We start from the raw sequence: 19,715 nt of genomic DNA, 5'->3' as shown, positions 1-19,715 counted from the left end.
CAAGGGTAACTGGAGCTGATCATATCATCCAGAGTGAAGTACCTGTTTTGCAAATAATAATTTTTTATTTAATTTACTGTAATTGTTACATCTAAAATTATATGTGGGTTCTTACTGTCCTTATTGGAGCTTTGGCTTGACGCTCATCAGGATCCCTTGGCTTGAATCCACAAAAAAATAATACTTTGAAAATAAATCCACGAGTCCACTTCTTGCTTTTAACTGTTTACTAAAAAACGTAACGCAACATTACAAAAAACGTAAAATTTATCCACAAAATTAAGTATTTCAAGGTCCAACGGAACCTGGGAAGGGCGAGGTCAAAAAACTATTGCGCTCCAATCTCCTTCTCATTCCCCAACATCCCTGCTCCTCTCGCTAGCAGGAAATCCCCCCCTCCTTTACCAGGTTTTTAAACTTCACAATAAAAGTCCTATTCACCCAATATCAATATACTGTACGTATGTAAATATCAATTTTCAATCCTTTTAAATCCTCTTGGAATCTTTAAACAAAAAATATATTCCAACTAAAATGAACTGCATTTAGGCTCCTACATTATATATTGTATCTTCATCATCTAAGAAGTTACCTTTGAAAAGTTTTTGAGGCAGTGGGTGGTGGGGGGGCTAAGGCAGCACGCTCCAAAGCTGGACCAGGAGTAGTTGCAGATGTTCGCATGAATGTGAAGCGTTGAGCTGTGGATGGTGAAGCACATGAGGTGTCCTCCTCACCGTAAACCTCATAGTGACCTCTTAGACTAAGCTCCAATGTGCTGAATGCACCAGAAGCTCCAGGAAAAACTGCCACATTAGCATCATCAGTCATGTAAAGACTGAGTTGTGACCTGTGAAGAAACCCATAAGTGCAATATCTGAAGTGTTTATTTCCAAAGCTTTTTTATTTAATATTTTTTAGTAACTACTTAGAGGACAGCTTCATAAAATGTTAAATATAGAGAGAGTATTTAATGCTAAGGGATAATCCACGATGAGATGGATTTCTGACTGTTCAGTAAAGTATATGCAAACACCTCCACTAAGTTTAATGGGGTTAACATTAGTCTAGCCTCACCAAATAATTTGTAGGATTTCTGAGCATGTAGCATGTTTGTTGTTTACGGCTTTTCACGGCTGAAACATAGGTAACACCCAAGCCGAACAAGAAAGCTGGTCTTAATATTATAGAACTGATCCACAAGTTAGCGAATGTTAGCGATAGCTCATAGCTAGCAACATCTGAAAATATTTACTTAAAAAATCCGGCTTAGTTTTTCTGCAGTCATGTCTTCTTCCCTGAGAGATACTCTTTTATTGTTTCGGAAAACAATAAAAGAGTGGCTCCATGTCCTTGCTCAAGCTCAATTACGCAGCAGCAAGTACTTCTTTTGCCCCGGGCAGCTCTAACTTCACTGGCGCTTTTGCCACAAATAAGTAACCACATCCGGTCTCGGAATATGAACAAACGACCACAAACGACCCTTTTTTCGTTCCTGTTCAAAAGGATTTTTGTTTTTTGTTTCCCGAAATGGAAAATTAAATACAAATAATTTTTCAAATTTCCCTCTTCCCTTTTAGACAATGAACAAGAGAAACGCTTTATATTTCGATTTTCATTTTTTTTATTTTAAAACAAAAATCAAATCGCCATTTGTTTTTGGTTTTTTACTTCCTGTTTCTGAAACGAAAATCAAATGACCAAAAGATACACGGACCGTAAAGAAAGGATTTTACTCTTATTTCTCTTTTTCACCCATAAGGTAATATATTTTGTCCCTGGGCAGAACCTATTAGGAATTAGTTTAATGGTTAATTACACTGAGACGGAGTTTGTTTTAACTGTGCTGGATATTTCTGATGTGTGTGCATGCATTTCATAAGTAATTTTGGCTGTGTTGTTTTTGGGTTGATAATAAACTGGCTCCGCTGAGAGACAATTTTCTCCTCTCTTCCTTTCTTCATCTTTTGATTTCTTTGTCTACATGTTCAGTTTCACACACTTTCTTTGAGGTCCTTTGTTCAGGAGTGAAACCGCCTCCTGATCAAAGCCCGCCCTGCACTAGGCATGTGCGCTAGATACGTCATTAGGACCTCCTCCTCACAGGTCATGCAAGGTCGTAGGTCATATGTCGTCATAGTCGCCATGTTGGAAAGGTGTAAAGGTAGTACTAGACGATTAGCTTAGCGTGTTGTGGAGTACAGAATCGTTCCCCATCTAGCTTCAGGTCTGTTTTCTCAAAGCTATTTTGTCTTTCAATGCTGCAATGTCAAAGTGCCGACTTCTTGAATGTGATGTTAAACAACTGTGAATTGAATTAAGAAATGCTACCTCTCATCTAATCTATTTTGACTTGTTTTATTTGTATTTATTTTCTTTTGCATATTATTTGAGTAGCGAGTAGTATTTCTTAGTGTTTTTAATAAATATAATATTTGCTGTATCAGGGATTATTAATTTAAAAAACAACAACGTGTGAAATAATAGTTTGTGGTTATTTTGGTTCAGAAATTGAATGTACCTTTTTTGAGTTAACTGAATTAACTGAGACATTGTCATTGGTTTGTGATAAAGAAGTAGGGATTAAAACTCCAATTGCAATTATCAACGTTTGCTGGATAAGTCTAATCGGTCAACAACCGGTCAGATCACACTTTTCCAGCATAAATAAAGTTCATAACAGCTAATTAATAAATGCATTGTTAGTGTTAAGGCTCACAGCCCTTGGATCACAACCATTTGAATTATATTTGTTGTTATAGCTACCATTTGAGTTTGAATGATCTATTATTAAATTGTAATGGCAAATTATAATTAATAATAATATTCATAATCAAACAAGTTTCTGGCATAACAGAGCTTAAGACCAGTACATAGCAGATAAATTAGTCATCTGCTGTTGATGTACAAGGGAAATTAAGTAATTTGGTTCTCGTAGCCCTGATTTGGGAGTTCTGGCATCTTGTATTAAAAAATTATTATGGCCAAAACTAAGTAATAATTAGCACTTGAGTTTCTTGGGAAGTATAATGTTTTGTAGCTAAGGAGAATTGGGCTGGGAGATCTACATCGTTAATGGGAGAACATAGCTGATTTCAAAAGTATTGTATAAACAGGTGGCAATCTATTCGCCTACAATTCTTTTCTAGAACATACAATTTTCTATCTATCTATCTATCTATCTATCTATCTATCTATCTATCTATCTATCTATCTATCTATCTATCTATCTATCTATCTATCTATCCAGATTTAGAAAATGTATTTGGTGTGTTTGTTGTCTTTCTTAAGGATATTTGTGAAACATTGTGTTCCTGAAGGTTTAATGCGATGGAATACTATGTAATTTATCTAGTTTGAATATGTGCAGTCTCTTCAGTGGCAGCTGCGTTGCTGATGTCACTCCGATACTTCACAGTGAGGCTGATATTTTTAGGCTTGATAACTTCTCCCTTTTTGTCCAAATGTAGCAAACATTATGGCGAAACAATTTCTTTTAGTTTCATCAGATGACCAGACATGTCTCCAAAAATGAAGGTCTAGGCCCCTGAGTGCATTTAAAACTGTGATTGGACATTTTTGTTGCTTTTTGGAGTGATGACTTTATTCTCACTCAGTGGCCTTTGATTCCATGTTGGTGAAGGACTTGTTTCAACGTGAATATTGACTCTCTCTTACCACCATCCAGAGGTGGGACCAACTCATTATTTTGCAAGTCTCAAGCAAATGTTAAGTATTTACCCTCAAGTCCAAGTCAAGTAAAGTCAGTCAAGTCAAGTCAGAGTCAAGTCTCAAGTCAAGACAGGTAACTCTCAAGTCAAGTCCCAAGTCTGACACTTCCAATTTCAAGTTGAGTTTCAGAAGTATGTGTTTTGAGTCCTTTAATTTAACAACGTTGAATTATATGTTAATGTCTATAATAGACCGTTTGTGTTGTTTTTAAATTTATATTTATCTTAGCAGAAGATGAAACCAGTGCAACAGAACATTTACTAATAAGACAGAATTAGCTAAGGTCAGCTATCTGCAACTTTAAAAGTTCGTTCCACTGCAAACTAAGAATCACAGATTCACAGAAAAGAGAAGATGACATGAAAGGCTTGAGGGATTTTATTAGTAAATATTTTTTAAAAACTTAGGATGAGTCAGGAACAGGTCTAGGAACGGATTTGCAGAGGAATGATGCCCATCCAGAGCCAGGTAGGAAGCAACGCGTTTATCAATCTAGTTTTAAAGTATAGCATCCTCTAGCTAGTGTAAGGGGAAAATACCCCACCCACCTTGAAACACTGTTCTGATCAGCTGTCTCCAGTGTTCACAGACATTTTTAACACCTCACTGGCGACATGTCACGTGCCAGCCTGCTTCAAATCCTCCACTATCATCCCTGTTCCCAAGAAGCCAAGGACCACAGGACCTAATGACTTTAGACCCGTCGCTCTGACCTCTGTGGTTATGAAGTCCTTTGAGCGCCTTGTGCTTTCACACCTAAAAGAAATCACCGATCCCCTCCTGGACCCCCTACAGTTTGCCTACAGAGCCAACAGGTCTGCAGACGACGCTGTCAACCTGGCCCTTCACCACATCCTCCAGCACCTGGACTCTGCAGGAACCTATGCCAGGATCCTGTTTGTGGATTTCAGCTCTGCCTTCAACATCATCATCCCAGCTCTGCTTCAGGAGAAGCTCTCCCAGCTGAATGTGCCCGACTCCACCTGCAGGTGGATCACATACTTCCTGTCTGACTGGAAGCAGCACGTAAAGCTGGGAAAACATGACTCTGACTCACAGCTCATCAGCACTGGTTCCCCCCAGGGCTGTGTTCTTTCTCCTCTGCTCTTCTCCCTGTACACCAACAGCTGCACCTCCAGTCACCAGTCTGTCAAGCTCCTGAAGTTTGCGGACGACACCACTCTCATGGGACTCATCTCTGATGGTGACGAGTCCGCCTACAGGTGGGAGGCAGACCATCTGGTGACCTGGTGCAGGGAGAACAACCTGGAGCTCAACGCTGTAAAAACAGTGGAGATGGTTGTGGACTTCAGGAAGAACTCAGCCCCAGCTACCCCCATCACCCTCTGTGACTCCACCATTGACACTGTGGAGTCTTCCTGTCCTGCGGCAGCTGAAGAAATTCAACCTGCCAAGGACAATGATGGTACAGTTCTACTCCTCCATCATTGAGCCCATCCTCACATCCTCCATCACCATCTGGTACGCTGGTGCCACCACTATGGACAAGGGCAGACTGCAGCGTGTCATCAGGTCTGCAGAGAAGGTGATTGGCTGCAATCTTCCATCTCTCTGTACGCCTCCAGGACTCTGAGGCGTGCAGGGAAGCTTGTGGCTGATCCCTCGCACCCCAGTCATGGACTATTTCAGACACTTCCCTCTGGCAGGAGGCTGCGGTCCATCAGTACCGGAACCTTACGCCACAAGAACAGCTTTTTCCCACCTGCTACCGGTCTTATGAACAAGTTCAAGAGCCGCCTGTGACTCTGGACACTGTCTCTCTCCCCGGTTCAGGACTTACAAGCTTCTGCATTACATTAACGCACAGTCTACTGAATGTATATTACTTCTGTATATATATTGATTTTATTCAATTTTACTTTATTTTATTGTATTCTTATCTCTGTCTGCACCATCATCACCAAGTCAAATTCCTTATGTGCAAACCTACTTGCCGATTAAACTTGATTCTGATTCTGATTCTGGTGGTGGAGTGGAGATAGATGAAGTTGGTTTAGTCCATAGAGGCTGGTTTGCGAGATGATCTGCTTGAGCTGTATTGGTGGGATCCAGTAGACTGCGTAAGCTGGTACCAGTGCTTCACTCAGGGACCCAGAAAGATAGATGTCCAACTTGGATAAACACAGGTTTGCATGAACTGTCCATGATGAGCAAGCATGAAGTGACTGTGGAGAGGAAAAACTCCCCTTTGGGAAGAAACCTCTGGCAGGACCAGGCTCAACATGGCGGTCTTCTGCCAGACCGTTTTAAGAAGTGACAGGGAATTATGTAAGAGTCCGGGGAGGAATTACACTCTGATAGGAACGAGGTTGTAGGAGCACCATAGGAAGCCAGACAGAAGTTGCTACGATGGTTGAGAAGGGGATAGAGGTGGGTTAAATCAAGTCATCAGAGTCCAAATCAGACATTGCGCAGCCGCTGCTGGGTAGAACGCTGATACGTGGATTTGAAGTTCTTTTAAGATGAACACAGGATGCTGATTTGCTTCGTGGAGGAGCAGTTCAAAGCTGATTGGCTTGCGTCGGAGGCAGATGAGTCTCTGATTGGATGGAGGTAGGCAATAGTTTCTTCAATTGAACTTCCGCTTTAAACTCCATTTCAATTTAAAGTGGAGTGCAAGATGTTGCAGAACCCCCACATTTTAATTTAATTAGAAATATTGCTCCTCCAGGGATTTGAAAATTGTAGGAGGCCATATTAAAAGTTTTATAAAAATCCTATTATTTGTTCTCCCCTGAGAAATTAATAAATATTTGTGAATTGGATTTGATTAAAATCATAAATGTGGGCGCGCATGTGGCACAGCGGGTAGCGCGACCCATATACAGAGGCCTTAGTCCTCGACGCGGTCGACCCGGGTTCGAATCCGACCCGTGGTCCTTTGCCGAATGTCTCTCCCCCTCTTCTACCCCCCTTCCTGTCAGCCTACTTTCGTAAAAAGCGAGCCACTAGAGCCGCAAAAAATCCAAAAATAAATAAATAAAATCATAAATGTTTAAACATTTCTGCAAGAAAACAGAAATAATATCTATCTACTTTCCCTCTGACTGAATCCATAACATCACTGTTTCTATAAACTCTTTGAATAACAATGTCTTCCTACTAATAGTTGCCCAGGAACCTGCCAGTAATTAGCATGGGTTTGTTTAAGTTCCAATTTGCTTGACTTCATTTGGAAATATGGACAGTGAACATAGCTTTTTACATCTGGGCACTTAATCTCAATCAGCTCAAACTGACATGGCTCAGAAGGGTTAAAGATCAATCCATCTGGAGATGCCCCTAGTCAAGGAGCGTCAGGGTGAATCACAAATCCACAGGGATAGTGATTGACCCTTTTCATCTGGCAATATTCCCAGATAGCATCTGCCTCTAATTCAACACCCCTCTTCATAGCTGCAGACTGATGGGTCCCTTGCAGTAGACGATTTGCCAGATCTTCCTCACACTTTTCTCAAATCTGGCAGAGCTCTCTGAAACAAGAGGTGTTCAGTCTATGCCTCCTTAGCTGATGCCATTCAGTACATGAACTCTGTGCTCTGGTAGCACATTCAAATTTGTGTACCATGACCCAAGTGACCTCCAGACTTCTATGGTGCAGCTGTTGTGGTTCAGAACAGACAAACATGCAACTTGATGGCTGTAGGTGGTAGTTCCTCAAAGGCACAAATGGGGTGGAGCATGGAAAGACATGTCTCTCTTTGATGCTGTTGGTTGTTGCTAGGACAAAGGACTTTGGGCCTGAACCTTACCAAGGGCAGAGTCAACAAGGGAAATTGTATGACTGATTCCCATGCTGCACATCATTGGTGTATCAGCTGTTGCAAAATCTTCATAAACCTCTGACATCAAGGAAAGTAAATATTTTGATTAACAATGTAATCTAATATCAAATAAATATTTTCAGGCCAACAATAATTTACACATTATGAAAAAATGGCACCGTACGCATTATGTAAATCATAATGGAGAGCCTTTTCCATATTGATTTCAATAGGTGAGTTTGAGTATGTTTCCCCTTCAAAGCAAAATATCTGTTTGTATAATTACTTTATATTACCTTTAAGGGAGGAAATATAAAATAATATGAGTACAGATTTTTTATAATATACCGTAGGCTACTGTAAAATCTGATATTTCTATATCCTTACTTACTCTAAGGACATAAAGGTCTGGCAAATCCCCGCTAAGGTCTTTGTAAAGTGAACATTGGTCAAAACCAACATAACATGTTTTTGATTCAAATGTGCAACATATTGTAATACATCCAAAACATTCAGCTTTTACCTCACACCCTCTGTTGCAGCTCTACACTTCGGTTTGGCAGACAGCACAGCCATCTTATCCACAGTGCCTGGTTTAATACCCTATTAAGTTATGCAGGACACAGTTAGAGGTTATATAGTTAGAAAATATAATAAAAATAACCATATTATTGAATAGAAAACTGTTTTCTAAAAATGTTTTGGGCTTGTGCCATTGCTGTGCTCCTTCTGTAGAGCTTAGTACTGGGGGGACCACTGGCAGCTTCAGCACAGCTGCCAGTGGTGTACAGAGTAATGTGCTGACTACAACAGCAAAGAAACACAGTGGTTGCATAATGCTTCACCAGCAACACATGTACAGCTGTGGTGAATCAGCTCCACAGGACTGAAATCTTTCAGCACCTCCTGCATAAGTGAAATGTCGTAAATACCTATTTATCTTAGCATGATCATTCATCAGCCATTCTTTCAGGACACAATCTTGTTTCTCAAATATTTTCTATATCCAGTGTGATATAGAATTATGTGTTTTAACATTTGATTAAAGTATGTTGTGTGAATGGCAATCATTTAGATGTCGTATTGATGCCAATATAAGGCTAATACAGTTAGAAAGCAGCAATATTACATCTTAAATGAGCGGCTGAGGTGAAGAAAACTTAATTTTAAAAAACTTCTGCTCAGAGGAGACCTACTAGGTAAACATACCAGCCTAACGTTACAAGGACTGTAACTGTATTCTTTAGATTTGAGTAACAGAAGAAAAAAAGAAACTATCCGTAATTTAACACTGGGTTAAAATAAAGTAACATTATAAAACAAGCATAAAAGATGAACAATAATGCATGCAGCAAATAACCCAGTGTGTCAGGCTCAGAACAGAAGGACCCAGTATTCGAGGTGGACAAACAGTTAGGTTTTGACATTTTTTCCCGGAGTGATGAACCACGAACGTGCAGGTCACTAACCTGGTCTTTATGTCCAGTCCGGATCTGGCAATACAAGTGGGTTTCAGCCGGCTGGCTGCCAATTCGGTGCAGCGGTAGCCGCTCAGAGAGTCCCAGATGGTCAGGGTGCAGGCAGGAGGTACAGAAGGATGAAGCCACAGCCGAAGTCAGAAACGAGGTCGGTGGTCAGAGCCAGGAGATCAGAAGTTCAGTGAGGTACCAAAGGACGATCCAAGACGGAGTCGGGTCACAGTACCAGGTTCGGTACATAATAATGCAGAGAGTCTTGACGAGAGCAGGCAGGCTCGGAGGTCAAGTAACGATCCGGTTGGTACAATAGCAGGCAGAGATCAAGCAGGCGGTCAGGTCAGGCAGAAGTCAGGTAGACAGGTCAGGCAGACAGGACAGACTGGATCAGGCAGGCTCAGAGGTCTAGAGGCAGGACAAGTTTCAAGTCTCACTGGGTGGCTTGAAATATTCTGGCACTGATGACCGGTCTGAAGGCTGGTTATATAGTGACAAATACAGGTGGATCAGATGAGTGGTAATGAGGACTGGGTGGAGCTAAGCAGGTGTGTGAAAAGAGTGATCAGGCCAGTGTTATTAGCATTTATATGATAATAGTTTATTTTAAAGTTATACAGATATTAACCTTTAACACAGTAAACTGGGATGGGGAGTATTTCGCAGAATACAATGGCCATATTCAGGCTTCAGTAATGGTACCAGTTGCAGGACAGAACGGGAAATATATGAGAGCTTTGTAGATTAATTAATGTTTTTTTAAACTTTCCCATGGCTCTGAATGTTATTTTAGTTGACTCACAAAAAACAGGCTGGGGCTATAATTTACATTTAACGGGGGAAGTGTCAGAAAGCACATATCTGCGGGAGACAGAATGTCTCCAAAGGGGGGTTAGCCCAACCCCCTCAGGAGCCCTTATGTTGATAAAAATACATTTTGTGTTTTTACGATGAGACTACAACTTGCAATTCATGGAAGGCACTTCGGGATAAAATAAGCTATCCGCGTCGTTGATAAAACTTGTAAGTGAGTCTCCCAACTTGGAATTCCAAATTGTAATAAATATATGTATGTTTTAAGTGTTTTGGCCTCTGATTATTTGTCTCTTCTCTTGCTGCCAAATCATCAAACCGGATGAGTGAGATGGGCCGTGGTAAAATGGAGTAGGAACGGGCTCCGAGTTTTAGCACCAGGCATCAGTGCCGAGATCATGACACAATGGGGATGAGCAAGACCAAACTCACCTGTAAACTTATATGCCAGTTATAGGCAATTCCATTTTAAATTTATTTAAGAATGAATTATCACATTAGCTAAATCCCATTGACATTAGGAACGTCCGGTTATTGAAGTAACAGTATTCTTCTGTAACCCCAGTCGGTCGAGGCAGATGACCGTTCATACTGAGCCCGGTTCTGCCGGAGGTTTTTCCTTCCCGTTAATGGGTGGTTTTTCTTCCCACTGTCGCTTCATGCTTGCTCAGTATGAGGGATTGCAGCAAAGCCATGTACAATGCAGACGACTCTCCCTGTGGCTCTACGGTTCCCCAGGAGTGACTGCTGCTTGTCGGGACTTTAATGCAATCAACTGGTTTCCTTATATAGGACATTTTTGACCAATCTGTATAATCTGACCCAATCTGTATAATATGATTGAACTTGACTTTGTAAAGTGCCTTGAGATGACATGTTTCATGATTTGGCGCTATATAAATAAAATTGAATTGAATTGAATTGAATTGAAGTAGCAAACTTAAAACTGTAGTTTTGAGGTTTCTCAGCCTTCCTCATGGACCTGTAGCACCTGACAACGACTTCGCCTGTGTCCTGATTTTTGCTAGAAACTGAGAAGGACAGAATGTTAACACAAGTGTGGAAACACTTGTTTGTATAACATCAGTACATTTCAAATGATCATGTCAAAAAAGAAATGTAGTAGAGAAGGTTTGTGCACAAAATTAACCAACCATTTTAGGAGGGGCCAAGGTCGTTGTAATTACAGTCAGCCAGGCCAGCAATGACACTGGACCGAGCAATAGGGCGGCAGCAGGTTAGCAAACCCTCCCTACATGGCTTTATCCCAACCCAGAGTTGGCATTTATTGCGTTTATGATTCGGATGTGTTCAGGACACACAGTATTAAAGGCAACATAAGATGCTTTTCATGTCTTACTTTTCACATTGGAATCATTCAGTTGTGGTCTTTATAAAATTGAACTGCAATGCTTTTGTCTGAATTCCTCGTTAATTTACCCCCACATTCCTCCTTTTCTCTGGGGCGACAGTGGTGCTGCGGTTAGGGAGTTCGTCCTGCAATTGGCGGGTTTCCAGTTTGATCCCCCGCTCTCACTGTCTCAGTTATTGTGTACTTTGGCAAGATACTTCACCCGCCTGCTGGCGGTGGTCAGAGGGTCCGGTGGTGTTATTGTATGGTAGCCTTGTGTCTGTCAGTCTGCCCCAGCTGTGGCTACTAACATAGCTCACCACCATCAGGGTGTGAATGGGTGCTTTTGAGGTTGTCAGACTAGGTAAAAGTGCTATACAAGTACAAGCCATTTAACACTTGTCATGGTTTTCTTTTGGCTTTCTTCTTGCCACTCTTCCATAAAGACTGCATTTGTACAGTGCACTACTAATAGTTGTTCTGGGTACAGATCACCCCCACCTGAGCTGTGAGATGTTCAAAGTTTGGAAAATCTCTCAATAGCCTAAGCCTTCTACTGTCCTTTAGGACTAGAATTGAATTACCGGTATGTTAATACTCTTTTGAGATCTGAGGACTGTAGTCCAAACCAAGGCTTTTTGACATCTTAAAACTGACAGACAAATTTTTAATTACAGCTCTACCTTATATTTCAAGATACAACTTTGTTTTTTGCTCCTTAATATTTGCTTTGATTATGACTAGCTGCTTGTTTAGTAAACTTTTATAAACTGAAAATTGTTTTATTTCTATCATTAAACACATACATGCAGTTTTCCTTTCCACATTGAAATCATTCAGTGGTCGCCTCTACAAAGTTGAACTGCAATGCTTTGGTTTGAAGTTCTCATTAATTTACCCCATGTTCTCCCTTTTTACCCCCATTCTTAGGTGTATCTGAGAGCAACTAATTTTGTTGCTGTCTCTTTAAAGCCAAAGGAGGCACTTGGGGTGAAGTATTTCACCTTCCCCCGTTCAGCCATTTTTGTAGTACACTATGGGATGGGGTAATAAACAACTAATAACTTATCCACTTGTAGGTTCAGCATTCTTCAAGTTTGAACTGCAAAACTGATTGGATTTGCAAGCAATCCCTGAAACACTATTCATGAAAACTCCTAACAAGGTGCTTGTTTAAAGATGCAGTACGGAAGCCTGAGAAAACCATGGACTTAGCCTGAAAATTTGAACAAGCACACCTTACAGGTCCCTTCCTGTTACAGACACCCAGTTGAAGGAGGGAGAAAACACAGGAAAACCACAATAAGATGTGAGAGACCCTGTAAATGTGACACAATAGGTTTTATTTTAGATCCCAAAAGGTTGAACAACCTGCGGGGGAGAAAGGCGCAGTAAGGTTGTGCCAAATCAAACAAATGAATAAAACGAAACAGAGCCTAACTGTCATCTAAAATAAGATAAAAAAATAAAGGGAAAGAACACCCTGCTATTCTAATCTAACAAAGAGGCTCAAAACATATAGGTGAGCAGCTGTCTTGAGTGATGATTGGTTCCCTCAAGCCCACAAGCCAATCAGGGCAAATTGGCACACATCTGCACCTGTGAAGAGACAGGAAATTCAAAGAGGAAGGGGAGAAAACACACAAACAGTCTGGCAGACATGTAAATAAATAAAATGAAGTCTGATTCAGATTCTAGGTCAGGTCAGTGAAAGTTTGGTCACAGGAGGCCACTGAGAGACTGAGGGATTGTTTCAGAACCACAGAATGGAGCATGTTCCAAATCTCTCATGGTGATGACATCAACGGCCTGCCTGAATGTATCACTGACTACATGACCTTCTGTGTGGAGAGCATTGTGCCTACACGACTGCTACAGTGCTTTCCAAACAACCCCCCCTGGGTGACCCCTGAGCTGAAAGTCCTCCTGAACCAGAAGAAGAGGGCTTTCAACTCAGGGGACAGAGAGGAGCAGCATTGAGTTCAACGGGAGCTCCAATGGAGGATCAGGGCGGCAAAGAAAGACTATGGGAGGAAGATGGAGGAGCAGCTGGCGCAAAACAACGTCAGAGATGTGTGGAGAGGTCTCAAGAACATCTCCGGCTTTGGGCAGAGGACCAACAGGGCTGCAGACACAAAGTTTGCGGATGAGTTAAAAAGGTTCTTTCACCCGGTTTGACTCCCCCAACCGTGGTCCCCTCCCTGCCCTCAACTCTCCACACATCTCCAACCCCCAGGCCCAAAGAGAACTACCCTCCCCCCGCCACCACTCTCACCAACCCCCGACCCATCCACACCTTCAGCACTCACCACAGAGATGCCACCCAACGCCACCCCCCCCCCCTACATCCACCCTCCTCAGAGCCTACCCTCGTCTTCCTCCCCCCTCACGGTTACTTCAATGCAGGTGAGAGGGCAGCTAAACAGGCTGAAACAGAGGAAAGCCTCAGGACTGGACGACATCCCCCCATGGCTGCTGAGGACCTGTGCTCTGTGAGGTCCTCAGCTACATCTACAACCTCAGCCTCAGCTTCAGCCTGGGGGTGGTCCCCACCCTGTGGAAGACCTCCTGTGGTATCGGTTCCCAAAACGCCGCATGCCAGGGAACCGGCCCATTTTAGACCAGTCACCCTGATCTCCCATCTGATAAAGACCATGGAGCGCCTCATCCTTGCACACCTACGCACTGTGGTGAGCCCATCCTGGACCCATCATCTACCTGCTGCAGCGGGCGCTCACCCACCTGGAGACTACGGGGAGCGCTGTGAGAGTCAAGTTCTTTGATTTCCCCAGCGCTTTCAACACCATCAGACCAGTGCTGCTGAGGGGGAAGCTGGAGGACGCTGGAGTGGAAAAACATCTTGCTGACTGGACCATCAACTACATCACTGACCATCCTCAGTATATGCGGCTGCACGGCACGTCAGTCAGATGTGGCAGTCTGCAGTACCGGGGCCCCCAGGGCACTGTCCTGTCTCTGTTTCTCTTCACCCTCTACACCTCGGACTTCACCTACAACACGGACAGCTGCCACCTCCAGATGTTCTCCGATGAATCGGCCATTGTGGGCTGTGTGTCTGAGGGGAACGAGCTGGAGTACCGGTCGGTCATCATGAACTTTGTGGAAAGGGTGTGAGAATAACCACCTGTGTTTAAACATCAGTAAGACCAAGGAGATGGTGATCGACTTCAGGAGAAGACACCTACCTCATTCCCCGTGAACATCCAAGGGCAGGACATAGAAACTGTGGAGAGTTTCAAATACCTGGGTGTTCACGTCAATAATAAACTGGACTGGACTCATACCACCGACGCCCTGTACAAGGAGGGCCAGAGCCGCCTCCACCTCCTCAGGACGCTGAGGTCCTTTGGAGTTAGCAGGTCCCTGCTTAAAACCTTCTATTACATGTCACAAAACATCTAAACCGGTGATTTTCAATAGGTGAGGCGCGCCTCCCCTGGGGGGCGCCAAAGAGTCTCAGGGGAGGCGCGAAGAAATGTAAGACAGCACTGCCGCTCAACTCTGTGAAACCGGTCATCAGCGCGCATCTGAACAGGCTGCGTGATCAGTTCGGAGAGTATTTTGGAGAGGCGCCACTGGGAAACCTTCTCTTTCCCACCCACAGTCCGTGATGAACTGAGCATCCAAGACTTAAAACAGAGACTGGTGAAAAAGCCGGTCACGCGATTCTGGTTGAGTGTTGAGACCGAATTTCCCCATGTGTCCGCCAAAGCCACGAGAGTCTTGATCCCTTCACCTCCACCAGACCCGGCAGCAGAAACAAATTACAAGGGGGGCAAACTTTTTCAAAAAAATTTATATGCTTCAGGCTGAACAGTGGCTCTGTGACTATTACTACAGTGTTGAGAAAGAAAGTCTCAATACAATCTAAAAAAACGAACAAACAAAAATCAATAGTGTAGTCAGTGTTGCCAAATTAGGCAGGTTTCCACCCAATTAGGCATTTTTTGAACACATTGAGCTGGAACAAAACTAGCTTATGGGCAGGATGTAAAAATTTGGGAAGCTTTTCGCAACATTTGTTGGGGTTTTAGAAAGATTTACAAACAAAATATATCAACAGTTGTCTATGTCTGGAAGAAAACTAAAACTATTTTTATAAAATGCCATCTCCTTGAACTAATTTTACTGGTCGATTTATTTTTTAAATGAGTAAAATCTGTCGAATCTTACATCATCAATGTAAAATTGTTATAATGAATAATATTGATTGTTATAATAAAACAAGAAAAGAATAATGGTTAATCAAGTGTCACTATGAAATTGTATTGGTCAATGTAGACGCCCCAAGAGGGGTTGAGTTCTACTGATCAACTTAAAAATATTTCATGGCTGTGAAAGAAATTAAGTCTATATTAAGGTAGATTTACAACTCATGTTGGGAAGCTATTGATGAAGTTTTTTTTTTCCGATTGATATATCATGATTGTTAAAGTGATCTTGTGTGTTATTTGGTTTTCTGATTGTAAATTTTGTGTGGAGCCCATATGGACAAAGTTTTTTTTATTTGCTTCAGCACAGTTCCGTGCTAATGTCACGGTCTTATGTGTTTAAAAGTCCTATGCCTTTAACATGAGAGAGTTTGAGATTTGGGATGTTTTTTTCTTTTAAGTTTGGCAGGTTTTATGCTGGTTTGGGCTTGAAACTAACAGTGAAATACGCCAATCTCACTGAGTCAAAACACAGTGCTGTGTCTTGACTCTAAAGCCAAGCATAAGCTACACACTGATAAATGTAAGCACTGGTGTCAGGCTGAACACTGACTGAAGTAAAAATTCATACTAGAAGAGGTTCTGTAATTACAGCTGCTAGGTAGCACAACGGTCAAAACAAAGCAGAGTTCCCTTCTAGGTAGAAGGGATTTGCAGGTGCAAATAACCCAAGTTTCTTCAGTTTGGCAGTCTTACTGCTTGGTTCTGCTCCTGGTGCTTTTAGCTGTCCTAGCTAACCCTCCTAGCATGAATGTTTACTCCAGAGTTGACTTCAAGCTGATGTTTCAAACAGAAATCTATAGTGCTGCTTCCAGCTCGCTCTCCTTAGCTTCGTAGTCACTTCTTGTAATTGTTTGGTAATAAGAGCTGATATCCATCCCGCACTACTGACACCGACGGTGACCACAGTCGACCTGCCGTGGCGTCGCTGAAGGCTATGAATGTCTGACCCAGCAACCCGCCCATCTCCTGTTGTAATTGGCTAGCATGTTGCCTTCCGTTGTTGATTTGATTGGTTGAATTGTATGATTGACACATCGAAGATAGTATTAATAGAACGATGGCCGATGGCCACTCCAAGGTTAAAAAAAAGACAGCTTCCAGTCCAGGGCGGGCACGGCTGGCTCAGCAGGCAGGCACGGCAATGCCCGCCCATGCTGTTGGGGCTGCCCTCCACTAATGTGAATGTATTATGGCGAAGTATTTTGTAATTAATAAAGCTCACCACTAGATGGAGCGCCAGTGTGAAAATCTTACACAATGGGGCTTTAAGAGGATTTCTTCTGGCAGGTGGTTATTGGGTTTTGTATTTTTTGTTTGTATGTTTTGTTTGTGTCTTTTTTCTTTTTTCTCTTACTCTGTCCAAGTTATCCTTCTTTCCCTCTCCCCTTGTCATATTTGGCATCAGTGCTTGTAAAGAGTCATCAAGTGTTTGGCATCATGGGGGGATTTATAAGTATATAGCCTTCACCAGTAAAACAAATATGTTTGGCATTACTATGGCAGCCAGAGCACCATTCTGCTTGCAATAAAGCCATACATTCAATTCAGTTCAATTAAATTTTATTTATATAGTGCCAATTCATGAAACATGTCATCTCAAGGCACTTTACAAAGTCAAATTCAATCATATTATACAGACTGGGTAAGATTATACCAGATTGGTCAAAGATTTCCCATATAAGGGACATGACAAGGGGAGAATGGAATTTTACTTTAAAGGAGCAAAAAAACAATATTTCACCACTAGTTGGTGCTTGAGCACTGTCTGTAGACCAAAACAAGATGTATGACCAGCCGGCCCTCTTCACCTCCACTATTGCTGCCACCCAGCCCCTCATTTCCCTTTTCACGTGTCACCTCCTATATGCACATTTGTAAAGGATAAAAACACAGCAAAACCACATCACTTTTCAGGGGAACATTTCTAGTACAGAAGAAAGTAACTCGTAACTTCATAATGCTGTTAGCAAGAGAACATTTTGATTTGCTGGGGTTGCTCTGCGCCATGTTGCTCCAGTGCTCTGCTGCTCTGATGTTGGCATTTTAGGGCAGGGAGGGGCTAAAGGTTGCTTTATGCTTGATGCATGTACGTTATGCACTGAAATGAGATGCATGGACACGTCTGCAGCATTTATCCTCCGTGCGGCTCTTCCTATGCCAAGTGTACTTCACTCCTTAACACGTAGAAGTAGAAACCATAGTTGTTTCCAATATTTAAGCGTCTTACCTTCTTCCAAGAATGACAACGATTTCTGTCCAGGAGTTAACAATTGGTTGATCACGGGATTTTTTTTTTTTTGCCGAATCATAACATTGTCTATATTTACGAACCTCCGGTCAGAAGGAACGATTGGTGTTTTCCGCCGTGTTTTCCATGCAGGACTATCTGCGTAGTTAGAAATTTTCCCAGGTGAGTACCTTGCGGATGCGTCAAGCATAAAGCAGGCTTAAGCCCTGAGTGGCAGCTGTTCACATACATGTATGCACACGCTGGTACATGCACATGCGACTGTGTAAACAAGAGACTTGAGAACAACATAGAGATATGCGGTGTGACATCAGACCATACTCCATTTGAAATATTACATTTACTTCTTCTTATACCTACTTTTAGTTTTTTGATCTAAAATAATGACATTTTGCTTATTGCTCCTTTAACAAGAGCATTAAGTAATTTCAAGCAATAATGCCCAAGTCCAACTCATTAATATTCAAGTCAAAGTTTAATCACAAGCCTTTTTCAATATAACCAAGTCAAGTCCCAAATCAAATATGTGACTCATGTTTGCCTTGAGTCAAGTTATCAACTCAAAGTCCACACCCCTGGGGATTCCAAATTTGGTTCTGATGCAACTCCTGTCTTTAAAATGAAGAGACAAAGTATTTACCATCTTATCTGTCCTGCTGACATTATCAAAATATGAAACCATCTGAGAACTTGTAGTGGCGGGCGGCAGTTGTCTGTCATTATATGTCTACTCCATCTGACTGCAGGGAAGTACTTAACAGCACTCTGTCCTGTCATGGTAACAGTAGTGTGGAGTCTGAGTTGAAACAGAAGGAGAGAGAGGGTTAAAAAGAGAGAAAGAGACAGAGAGAGTGTATTTTGGTGCCCAGATAGGGCTTTGCATCAGACAGCCAGAAAAAAAACGACAGAATCCAACAAAAAGTGACGAAGATAGAGCAGCAGAGAAAAGGAATAAAGAGGAAATGCTTCGCCTCTGTGCAAACGTGTGATAAAGTGACGGGTTCGGAGGGTAGAGAGATACAGAAAGAGACTAGGGGTGGGGGCTGGGGGAGACAAAAAGAGATAGAGGAACACAGACGGTGAATAGACTATTGAAGGCAGCTTTCAGTTAGTCTAAAGTCGCTTTTCTCGCACTGACTGTGGTTTGTTGTGATGTGATGTGTGAGCAGAGATTAGCTTTATGAAACAACCTTTGTTGACTCAATTTATTGAATTTCACTGTTCTGAATACCAATAAAGAATATGATATTTACTGTGCAAGCATTAGAACCCTGAATCCACACTTACCAAACTGCTGGGTGTGTGATGACTGAAGCTGTGTCTGTTTTGATTGTTAGGTTTCGCTGACTATACGGCCCACACACACTTCTATGGAACACATTATAGTCCTGTATAAACAGTTGCTACTACGTTATTCACATGTCTCTGTGCTTTGTCTTTTTACCAATCATTCAATGTATCGTGTGCATCAGACAAACAATTGCATTTCAGTGTGATCTCCTTGTCTGCATGTGTGTGTGTGTGTAGCCTTGTGTGAGTGTGTGTATGTGTGCGTACATGTGGTAATGCGCTGCTGCTCGGTCGTTTAGCTTGTTGACACTTTGGGGTCAGAGCCATGCAGGGTGAATGGTGTTGGCTGACAGCGTGGAACCTCTTCATTATCCAGCCATAATGTTCTCATCGCCGTGGGCTCCTTGGCTCCCTCCTCACCCATGTCCCTTTCCTGCCACCAAACAACCCCCCCACCCCACCCCACACACACAGACACACACACACTACTTCCACCGTCTGTCATTCCTCTTCTTCTGCCTTTTCCCCATCCATCCTCTCCCTCCTCACCTGGCCATTTCTTCTTTCTGCTGCTATTCATTGCTGTCTAGTCATCCTCCAGCTCCCTCCGTGTCATTTTTTTCTTTCTGCCTTCATGTATCTGGTTCTCTCTCACTCCATCTTTCTGACCTCATTCCACTGACAATTTTACTGTTCTCTTTTTTCATCCTGTTCCTTCTCATCATAAATTTTTATTTATAGATTTGATTGTATTTAATTACTTCAGTCATGTACCCTTGAACAGAAACCGAA

The sequence above is a fragment of the Fundulus heteroclitus genome, unplaced genomic scaffold, assembly GCF_011125445.2.
Source record: "Fundulus heteroclitus isolate FHET01 unplaced genomic scaffold, MU-UCD_Fhet_4.1 scaffold_28, whole genome shotgun sequence".
NCBI classification, from domain to species: domain Eukaryota; kingdom Metazoa; phylum Chordata; class Actinopteri; order Cyprinodontiformes; family Fundulidae; genus Fundulus; species Fundulus heteroclitus.
This window is presented reverse-complemented; position numbering follows the sequence as displayed.